Source organism: Hemitrygon akajei, chromosome 3, assembly GCF_048418815.1.
Source record: "Hemitrygon akajei chromosome 3, sHemAka1.3, whole genome shotgun sequence".
NCBI classification, from domain to species: Eukaryota; Metazoa; Chordata; class Chondrichthyes; order Myliobatiformes; family Dasyatidae; genus Hemitrygon; species Hemitrygon akajei.
Window position 1 is genome coordinate 99,693,203 of NC_133126.1, and position 11,712 is coordinate 99,704,914.

General features: G+C 42.5%; 1 protein-coding gene across 7 annotated transcripts in view; it reads right to left on the bottom strand.

Moving 5' to 3' along the window:
• Positions 1-11,712, bottom strand: part of mideasb (mitotic deacetylase associated SANT domain protein b) — a 115,527-nt gene that overhangs the window by 67,392 nt on the left and 36,423 nt on the right. The gene's annotated exons all lie outside the window — the stretch shown is intronic.

An 11,712-nucleotide genomic window follows, 5' to 3' on the forward strand; every position in this document is an offset into this window, starting at 1 on the left:
CTAAGAAACAGAAACTACAGGAAGTGCGTCAATACGATGTTACATACTTTGAGTATGGTTTTATTCCGTTCCAATCATATCCGCAACGCCCCATGTATCTGATTTGTAATACTGAACTGTCTAATGGAGCCATGAAACCATCAAGATTGTAGGAACACTTCCACAAAAGACATCCTGAAAAGGCTATTTATGTTATCACTTAGTTCCAGAAGACGAAAGCAGCATTTAAAAACCATTGTACATTTGAGTCGTTTGCCAAGATATCTAAAAATGATAGTGGTCTCTTTGCTTCTTGTAACAGTTCCAAAATGATAGCAAAGTGTGGAAAATCTCATACAACTGGTGAAAGAAATGCTCACCACTGTTCTCTGTAGGTCTTCATATTGACGAAATGAGTTAAGTCATTGGGCATCAACTATGAACAAGAGAAAACCTTCAGATGCTGTTAATCCAAGAAACACACACACAAAATGCTGGATGAACTCAGCAGGCCAGGCAGCATCCATGGAAAAGAGCAGAGTCGATGTTTTGGACCGAGACCCTTTCACAGGGCTGGAGAAAAAAAGCTGAGTAGATTTAAAAGGTGTGGGGATGGGAGAGAGAAAACCTGGAGTGTGAGGGATGAAGTAAAGAGCTGGGAAGTTGATTGGTGAAAGACACAGAAGGCCATGGAAGAAAGAAAAAGGGGGAGGAGCACCAGAGGAAGTCGAGGGGATAAATTGAGAGAGGAAAATGAGATGGGGAATGGAGAGGGAAAGGGGTGCAGGGGGTATTACTGGAAGTTTGAGAAATTAATGCTTATGCCATCAGGTGGAGGCTACCCAAACAGAATACAAGGTGTTGTTCCTCCAACCTAAGTGTGGCCTCATCACAACAGTGGAGGAGGCCATGGAATGGGAAACAGAATGAAAATGGGGGGCTACTGGGAGATCCCACTTCCTCTGCTGGGTGGAGCATAGATACTCAGTGAAGCAGTCTCCCAGTCTGCATCGGGTCTCACCAACATACAGGAGGCAACACTGGGACAACAAAACACAGTAAATGACCCCAACAGACTCACAGGTGAAATGTCACCTCATCTGAAAGGACTGCTTAGGGCCCTGAATGGTAGTGAGGGAGGTGCAGCGGCTGGTGTAGCACTTATTCCGCTTGCAATCATAGTGCCAGAGGGACAAATGGACAAGGGAGTCACATCGGGAGTGATCCCTGCAGAAAACAGGAAGTGGGGGGAAGGAGAAGAAGTGCTTGGTGGTGGGATCCCGTGGAGAGGGCAGAAGTTTCAGAGAATTATGTGGTGGATGTGGAGGCTGGTGGGGTAGTAGGTGAGGACAAGAGGAACCCTATCCCTGGTAGGGTGGCAGGAGGATGGGGTGAGAGCAGATGTGCGTGAAATGCAAGAGATGTGGTTGAGGGCAGCATTGATGGTGGAGGAAGGGAAGACCCTTTCTTTGAAAAAGGAGGACATCTCCTTAATTCTAGAAGAAAAGCCTCATCCTGAGAGCAGATGTGGTGGAGACAGAGGAGCTGAGAGAAGGGCATATGGTGTTTTTACAAGTAACAGGGTGGGAGGACGTACAGTCCAGGTAGCTGTGAGAGTCCATGGGTTTATAATAAGACATCAGAAGATAAGCTGTCTCCAGAGATAGGGACAGTGAGATCAGAAAAGGGCAGGGAGGTGTTGGAAATGGACCAGGTAAATTTGAGGGCAGGATGGAAGTTGGAGGAAAAGTGGATGAAGTTGATGAGCTCCACATGGTTGCAGGAAGCAGATTCAATGAAGTCGTCGATGTAGCGTAGGAAAAGTGGGAGACGGACACCAGTGTAAGCATGGAACATCGACCGCTCCACGTAGCCAACAAACAGGCAGGCATAGCTGGAACTCATGGCTACACCTTTTCTTTGAAGGAAATGGGAGGAGCCAAAGGAGAAATTTAGAGTGAGGACAAGTTCCAGTAGACAGAGGGTGGTGGTGGAGAGGAACTGGTTGGGTCTGGTGTTCAGAAAGAAACAGAGCTCTGAGGCCTTCCTGGTGGGGGAATGGAGGTACATAGGGATTGGGCATCCATAGTGAAAATAAGATGATGGGGGCCAGGGAACCTGAAATCAATGAAAAGATCCAGAGAGTGTGAAGTGTCACAGATGTAGCTAGAAAGGGACTGAAACAGGGGGGATAAAACCGAGTTGAGGTATGCCGATACAAGTTCAGTGGGGCAGGAACAAGCTGAAACAACGGGTCTACCAGGACAAATGGGTTTGTGGATCTTGGGCAGGAGTAGAAACGGGAGGTGCAGGGTGCAGGAACAATGAGGTTGGTGGCAGTGGATGGGAGATCCCTAGAGTCAAAAATGTTGGTGATGGTGTGGGAGACTATGGCCTGGTGTTCCTTAGTGGGGTTATGAACTATGCACAGATTGACAAAAAAAAACAGAATTTTGGATAGAACTGGATAAGTCAACCACACAAAACAATGAGGCATTGCTAATGGTATATGTACAGTTTATCAAAAATGGAAAAATTTATGAAGATTTTCTCTTTTATAAGTTAAAAACAAGTATCAACAGAGAATCAAACTACAATGAGCTCAAAATGTTTATTGAGGATAAAAGTATTCTGATTAGGAACATGATTTCTTGTGCAACAGATGGAGCATCACATATGACAGGTCGCCATGCTGGTTTAGTGGCATTCATGAATAAAGAAATTCCCAGTCTGTTTGTTATCCGGTGTGTAATTCACTGTTAACATCGCGCAGCCAAGAACATCAGCCAGCAACCTTTTTCAAGCATGACTCTTGTAATATCTGCTGTCAACAAAATTAAAACTCATCTATTAAATAGCAGAATATTTTGCCATTTATGCTAAAGTAATGATGAAGAGCTTGAACACTTGCTTCTTCACACTAAGGTGCACTGGCTGTCAAAAGGCTGCTGTTTAAAACGTTTCTTTGATATTTTTGACATTGCGGTTGAATTTTTGCTCAAAGTTGACAGGAGCTTGGGAAACAAGATTGAACATCCATATGGAGATGTGGCATACCTAGCTGATCTGTATGACAAAAGGAACATTCTAAATATGAAACTGAAGGTTGAGAATTTCAATTTAATCCAGGCAAAAAGTGCAGTGTCCACTTTTAGTAGAAAACTGGAAATGTATAAGCAAAACATTGGGAGAAGAATGTTCTGAGTTTCTCTACATGGAAAATATGGTACTTTCACAGATGGAGATTTGCAAGAGTACTGTTTACACCTGCAGTCACTGAAGAAGCATTTTCAGAAACGATTTAAGAATTTGACCGATCTGGAAGTTCCAGATTTGGAAATTAAGCCATTTCTTTGCAAGGTAGAAGAACAGGAAGAAAGCTTGCAAGAAAAAATATTAAAATTCAGAATGATGAAGAAGCAAAAGTGCTTTTCAAAAATGTTAGCTTTTGTGGTATGTGGCTACAATGTCATACAAAGTTTGCTGGTCTTTGGAAAAGAGCCAAACTGCTCTTCGTTGTACTTCCATCCTCCTACCTCGTTTAAACAGGCTTCAGTACAGTGAACCACATACTCACAAAAACAGAAACTTGGACATTGTTACATGTGGGGACTTAAGGCTTTTGCTGTCCCAACTTGAACCAGATATTTCAACTCTTGCTAAAACCATCAAACTCAAGGATCACATTATATTGAAGCTGCTGTACAGTGCACAGGTACTGTGTAGGCTAGATTTAATTTTCTCACATTAGCATATGGTTCACATGTTTTTACACTATGGCTGTAAAGTTTATTGTACCTAAGAGGGGTGTTGGCATTTCTGAAGGTGCTTTGGGGGGCATGAGGTTAAAAAAACATTAGGGAAACATTGGGCTAACCTAATGATACGGAGACAAAATTAAACTTCTGGAAAATTTCAAATAACTTGACTAATTTCCCTCCCTTTCAAGCAGCAATTTCCAGGCCATCTTCTCAAAGACCATTTTCCTTATCATACCTCTCATCTTTCTTTAAACCTCTGCCCCCAGGTTCTGACCCCTGTTAAGGGAAACGGGCCCTTCCTCATAACCCTGTCTCAAGCCCTTCTCAGTTTATTACCCCCCCCCCCCCAGTCTCATACAGCCTTTCCTCGTAACTATAATTCTCCTGACCTGACAGTGCTGTCCTCTGCACCCTTTCCATCTGGTGATCAGAAATGCACATCACAAAGCTAACTAGTACATCCTCTCAGGCTTTTATCATCTATGCGATCTGGAGGGGGGGGGGGGGAATCTCCTTTTCAATCATGCATTAAGCAGTCTTTCTCACTTTGTAAATGTAGGTTAACCTGTTTCTCCCCACTACTCAGTACCTTTCCATTCATTGTGTTTTCCTTGCCTTGTTGCACCTCCCCAAATGCAGTACTTTGTTTCAATTCCGTTTACCACTCGTGATGGAGTCTTGCACCCTGAAGCTTGTTAGCTGCACATATCATCGCCACACATCTTTATACACGATTTGTATCAGAGTGAGCATGCCATGAGAAAGCAGAGACAACATTACAAAAAGGATGTGGCTTTTTCAAACACAGTTGATTTACACTGAAATGTATTGAGCCTGGAGGAACCCCAGCTAATATCCTTCTAGCCAAGAGAAATCTTTTCTGCTTCTAGGTAAGAGAAATCTCTCTCTTGGATAGGCATGTGAGTGTGCACAGAATGAAGAAATATGGATGCTGAAGGGATCCGTTTAATTACACCTTTAAGTAACAGTTTAATTAGTTTGGTACAACTGCCTCTGCTGTGATGTTCTGTTCAAAGTTCTAAAAGACACAATCATCATCCTTTGCTTTCTAATCCTTGGCCAGTTTGTATCTAGCTTAACATTCTTCTCTGCTTCTATAGACATTCCTTTTCCAACCAGCCTAAGCAGGTCCTCATCAAATTCTTGCTGAAATCTACTCACACTACATCAGTGCCTCCATCTGGCTGCTGTTTATCAATTACAACTTGGCATTCAACACCATCATCCCGAGTGTTAGTCACCAAACTTTTCAGCCTGGGCTGCTGTACCTTCCTCCACAACGGGATCCTCAACTTCCTCATCGGTAGACCACAGTCTATACAGATGGGTGATAACATCTCCACTTCAATGTAAATCAATATAGGCACATCTCAACGATGTATGCTTAGCCCACTGTTCTACTCTCCCTACACTCATGAATGTGGGGCTAAGCACAGCTCAAATGCCATTTATAAATTCACAGATGAAACCAGTATTGTTGACAAAATCACAGAGGGCGATGACAAGGGAGATGGATCGCTGATTTAATGAGGTCACAACAACAACCTGGCACTCAATCTCAACAAGCCAAGAAATTAACTGTGGACTTCAAGAAGGAGAGGTCAGGAGAACACACAGCAGTGCTCAATGAGTGGAAAGGATGAGGAGATTGAGCATCTCACCAAAGACTCTTGCAAATTTGTACATATGTCCAGCGGAGACCATTCTGACCGGTTGCATCATCACTCGGAATGCAGACACCAATGCTCAGCGTTACAAAGGGCTGCAGACTCTGTCACATCTTCATCAGAATTTGTACCTTGGGGCATCTTTGTGTCTCTACAATAAGTGTTTTATTTGAATTTAGTTTGTGTTTCAATGAGCCAGAGGAGGCAATAGAGACCATTGTTTGCTTACTGTTGTGCACAACAGGTCAAGCGGCATCTGTGGAGCAGAGAGACAGTTGATGTTTAGGCTCAAGACACTGCGTCATTGTCTCCACAGATGCTTCTCAATCTGCTGAGCTCCTCCAGTAAGTTGTATTTGCTCCATATTACAGTATCTTCAGGCCCTTGTGTTTAGTCACAGAAAAGTACAGCACAGAAACAGGCTCTTTGGCCCATCTAGTCCATGCTGAACCATTTAAACTGTATGGTCATATCGACCTGCACCCGGACCATAGCCCTACCATCCACATACCTATCCAAGCTTCTCTTAAATGTTGAAAATGAGCTGGCATGCACCACTGGCAGCTCATTCCACAATCTCACCACCCTCTGAGTGAAGTGTCCCCATATGTTCCCTTTAAACATTTCACCTTTCACCCTTCACCCTTAATCCATGACCCCTAGTTGTAGTCCCAACCAGACTCGGTGCAAAAAGCCTGCCTGCTTTACCCTATCTAAATCCCTCATAATTTTGCACATCTCCACCAAATCTCCCCTCAGTCTTAGAACATGAGAACATAAGAAATAGGAGCAGGAGTCGGCCATCTGGCCTGTCGAGTCTGCTTCGTCATTCAATAACATCATGGCTGATCTGGCCATGGACTCATCTCCACCTACCTGCCTTTTCCCCATAACCCTTAATTCCCCAACTATAAAAAAAATCTATCCAGCCTTGTCTTAAATATATTTACTCAGGCAGCATCCACTGCCTCCCTGGGCAGAGATTCACCACTCTCTGGGAAAACGAGTCCCTCCTTATCTCCATCCTAAATCTACTCCCCTGAATCTTAAGGCTATGTCCCCTAGTTCTAGTCCAGGGGTGGCCAAACCGTGGCTCTTTGGCATTCAGTGTGCGGTTCATGGAAATATGTTGGTCGACCTCCTTTTTACTGCGTGCTGCCATTTCATAGAAATGAATGGGAAAGCATTTTGGCGATAAATAGAACCGCGGGAAATCCCTTGAGACTTAATTCCATCGCTCAAGAGTTGGTGAGAATCGCTACATGGCGCTGCAGACAGCTTGAAAACAGAGGCGTGAGTTTCCAAGTACACGATGTAGATCTACATCATTGGGCACTCAAAGTGTTAGTGAGTCTAGGCCCAACCTCACTCACGTCATGTACATTAACGCAGTGTAACATTGGACGCTGAATTGCGCAGACCTAGTTGGTACACTGCAGATACAAGTTTTGTTTACAAGTGTCTGTGAAAATTTTGTGAAGGAAGATGGCATCATCAAATTGTAAGAAACGAAAATATGAAGATGAAAACAGACATTTTAAGCTGCAGTGGGAGGAAGATTTTGCATTCACCGTTAAAGGAGGTAAACCTTTGTGTCTTATCTGCAATGTATCACTCAGTCATTACAAAGCCAGTAATTTGAAAAGCCACTATGAAACAAACCACAAAAACTTTTCGGCTGATTATCCACGTAAATCCGAATTACGGAAAAACAAATTAACTGTGTTAAAATCATCTCTAAATAGCCAAATATTATCTAAGTATTATGATAAGACTGTAATTTTGTAAGGTGGTATCTGATTAAAATATCTCTAATTTTATTGGTCTGCTTTTTTTTTTACATATTTTCCTCCATGTTTTGACCAGATATTTACTTAAATAAATATCATTAAAAATATCTCCGTTTTTTTTCCTTCTATTTTTATTTTTGGCAGTCTAATATTATGTTACTGAAATGCAAATTTGCATAGTTTTCTTAGATGTTCCGGTAGTTCATTACCGTATTAAATACGCTCAATATAGTTAAAACAATCATCAGTCAAGATTTTGAAAACATTTTGTATATATGTACATTATGATTACTGAAACTAATACAAATTAACAGTTTAAAAAACTACATGCATGAATAAATATTGCGAACATGTATTTCTTAACATTAATATAAAATTTTTGTAACAAAATGTATATGTAACAATAAAAACGTGTGTGTAAATTTTGTTCATGTCTTGCAGCTCTCAAGCATCTGAAGTTAATCGTACGTGGCTCTTACATTAAGTAAGTTTGGCCACCCCTGTCCTAGTCTCACCTACCAGACTTTGCTGCCTCTATCTTATCTATCCCTTTCATAATTTTATGTTTCTATAAGATCTCATCTCATTCTTCTAAATCCAGCGAATACAAGGCGACTTAATCTCTCCTCATAGTCTAATCCCCTCATTTCTGGAATCAACCTTGTGAACCTCCTCTGCACTGCCTCCAAAGCCAGTATAACCTTCCTCAAGTAAGGAGATCAGAACTGCACTTAGTACTCCAGGTGTGGCCTCACCAGTACCCTGTACAGTTGCAGCATATCCTCCCTGCTCTTAAATTCAATCCCTCTAGCAATGAAGGCCAACAGTCCATTTGCCTTCTTGATAGCCTGCTGCATTTTGTGATTCATGCACAAGCACTCCCAAGTCCCTCTGCACAGCAGTATGCTGCAATCTTTGACAACTTAAGTAATCTGCTCTTTCATTATTCCTTCCAAAGTGGGTGCCCTCACATTTACCAACATTGTATTCCATCTGCCAGACCCTTGCCCACTTAATCTATCTATATCTCTCTGCAGACTCTCCTGCAGAACTTGCTTCTCCACTCAATTTAGAGTCATCAGCAAACTTAGTTACACTATGTTCACTATGTCTTCTATGTTCCAAAGAATAAAGTCCCAAGCTATTTATCTTTCCTTATGACACAGATACTCCAGACCCAGCAACATCCTTGTAAATTTTAAATACTAACAAGAGAAAATCTGCAGAGGCTGGAAATATAAGCAATACACTCAAAATACTGGAAGAACTCAGCAGGCCAGGCAGCATCTAGGAAAAGAGTACAGTTGATGTTTCAGCCCAAAACAGTGACTGTATTCTTTTACTAGGTGCTGCCTGGGCTGCTGAGTTCCTCCAGCGTTTTGTGTATTCCTTGTAAATTTTCTCTGTACTCTTTCAATCTTATTTACATCTTTCCTGTAGGTAGGTGACCAAAACTGCACACACTACTCTAAATTAGGCTTCACCAACAACTTATACAACTTCAACATAAACATTGCATCTCCTGTACTGAATAATTTGATTTATGAAGATCGGTGCTAAAAGCTTTCTTTACGACCCTCCCTGTGACAGCACTTTCAATGAATTATTCACAGATCCCTTTATTCTACTACACTCCTTCACTGTGTAAGACCTACCCTGGTTGGTCCTCTGAAAGTGCAACACTTGTCTGCATTAAATTCCATCTGCCAATTTTTAGTTCCTTTTTCCAGCTGGTGGAGAAGCCTCTACAAGCTCTGATAGTCTTCCTTGCTGTCCACTAAATCCTCTATCTTCGCGTCAACCGCAAATTTGTTGATCCAGTTAACCACATTATCATCCAGATCATTGATACAGATGACAAACAACAACGGATCTAACACCAATTTCTGTGGCACACCACTGGTCAGAGACCTCCAGTAAGAGAAGCAACCATCTACTGCCACCCTCTGGCTTCTCCCACAAAGCCAATGCCTAATCCAATTTACTACCTCATCTTGAATGCCGAGCGACTGAATTTACTTGACCAACCTCCCATGAGGGAACTTGTCAAATGCTTTGCTGAAGTCCATGTAGACAACATCCACTGTCTTGCCTTCATCAACTTTCCTGGTAACTTCCTGGAAAAACTTTATAAGATTCATTAGACATGAGCAACCACACACAAAGCTATGCTGACTATCCCCAATCAGTCCACGTCTATCCGAATACTCATATATCCACCTGGTCCCTTAGAATACCTTCCAATAACTTTCCCACTACCGATGTGGGGCTCACCGGCTTATAATTTCCCGGTTTATTTTTAAAGCCTTTCTTAAACAGCGAAGCAACATTAGCTATCCTCCAATCCTCTGGTACCTCAACAGTCATTAAAGATGATTTAAATATCTCTGCTAGGGCCCCTTCAATTTCTGCACTTGCCTTCCGCAGGGTCGAAAGGAACACCTTGTCACCCCCCGGAGATTTATCCACCCTAGTTTGCCTCAAGACAGCAAACCTCCTCCTCTGTAGTCTGCATCGGGTCCATGATTTCACTGCTGTTTTGCCTCATTCTACAGACTCTGTCTCTTGAGTAAATACCTTCCCCATCTCCTCTGGCTCCACACATGGATTACCATTCTGATCTTCCAGAGGACTAACTTTTGTCCTTGCAAACCTTTTGCTCTTAACCTATCTGTAGAACCCCTTAGGATTCTCCTTCACCTTGTCTGCTAGGGAAACCTCCTGCCTTCTTTCAATCACCCTGATTTCTTGAGTGTTCTCTTTCATTTCTTATACTCCATAAGAACCTCATTTATTCCTACCATTTTTTATTATTAAATATCTCTTGAAAACTAACCTGTTATCTTTCACCTTATATTCTAATAGGCACATTCAAGCTTTGTACTCTCAAAATTTCACTTTCCAAGGTCTCCCATTTACCAAGTACACCTTTGCCAGAAAACAGCCTGTCCCATTCCACACTTTCCAGATCCTTTCTGACACCATCAAAATTGGCCTTTCTCTAATTTAGAATCTCAAAACATGGACCAGACCTATGTTTTTCCAAATTTACTTTGAAATTAATGGCATTGTAGTCACGGGATGCAAAGTGTTCCCATGCACAACCTTCTGTCACCTGCCCAGTCTCATTCTGTAACAGCAGATCGAGTATCGCACACTCTTGTTGGGATTTCTACATACCGATTAAGGAAACTTTTCTGAACACATCTGACAATCTCTATCCCATCCAGTCCTTTTACAGTATATGAATTCCAGTCAATATGTGGAAAATTAAAAATCACCCCCAATAACAACCTTATGGTTCTACAGATTTGTTTCTCTAAATCCCATGGACTGTTGTGTGGTCTATAATCTCACCCCATTAACGTGGTCATACCTTTCTTATTCCTCAGTTCCACCCATAATCCTGACTAGATGAGTTCTCCAGTCTGTCCTGACTGAGCACTGCTGTGACATTTTCCGATTAGTAACACCACCCCTCCTCCTTTAACCCTTCCTGCTCCATCATGTCTAGAACAAAAGAACCCCGGAATACTGAGCTGCCAGTCCTGTCCCTCCTGCAAAAAAGTCTCACAAATCATAATTCTATCAGTTAATCCATGTCCTGAGCTCATCTGCCTTTCCTACAATACTTCTTGCACTGAAATATACACAGCTCCATGCTCAACCTTTTGAGTCCTGATTTTGTCTGAGGTCAGAACACCTGTCTTCACAACCTCTCCACTATCTATTCTGGCACTCTGGTTCCCATGCCTCTGCAAGTCTAGTTGAAACCACCTCCCCCCTCCCCCCCAATGCAGCACTAGTAAACCTCCCCATTAGGGTATTTGTCCCCCTTCAGTTCATGTGCAGTTTCCACTGTTCCACTGTTCAGCATTGGCTTTGTCATGCTCCACCGCACTATACAAATCCTTGATCAGGCAGCCCCAGAAAAGGCAATTTTGGAAGCAGTCTGCACAAATACAACCTGCCTTGCTACTCCATTGTTGCTTATTTTACTTGCAGAACAAAGAGAGACCACTTGGTATGCTAGCTATCACAGCCAGAGTTTTGCCCACACATCTGGGCAGGTTACTAACCTATGATGTGTCAGTGTTTTTGCTTTCTTGGCAGCTTAATGAGGTGAAGCTCGTCACCAAACACCAACAAGCTTCTTTCAACGTACTTTTAAAAGTACGCCGACTGCTTGCATCATGGGCTGGGATGGCAGTTTGGATGTGCGAACCTGCAGACAGTACCGGACTCAGCCTTACACCTTGCAGACATACCCTTCCCCACCATCAGTAGTAACCACATGAGGCAACATCAAAGGTCCTCACTATTCAGGCCATGCCATTTTCTTGCAGCTACCTCTGAGCAGTAAGAGCAAACACAAATTTCCACAGCGCCTGGTTCAGGAACAGCTACTGCCCTTCAACCATTCGGTTCTTCAACTAACAAGCACAAGCCTAACGACTGCAGTAGATCAATACTTTGACCACTAAGCAATTTGCA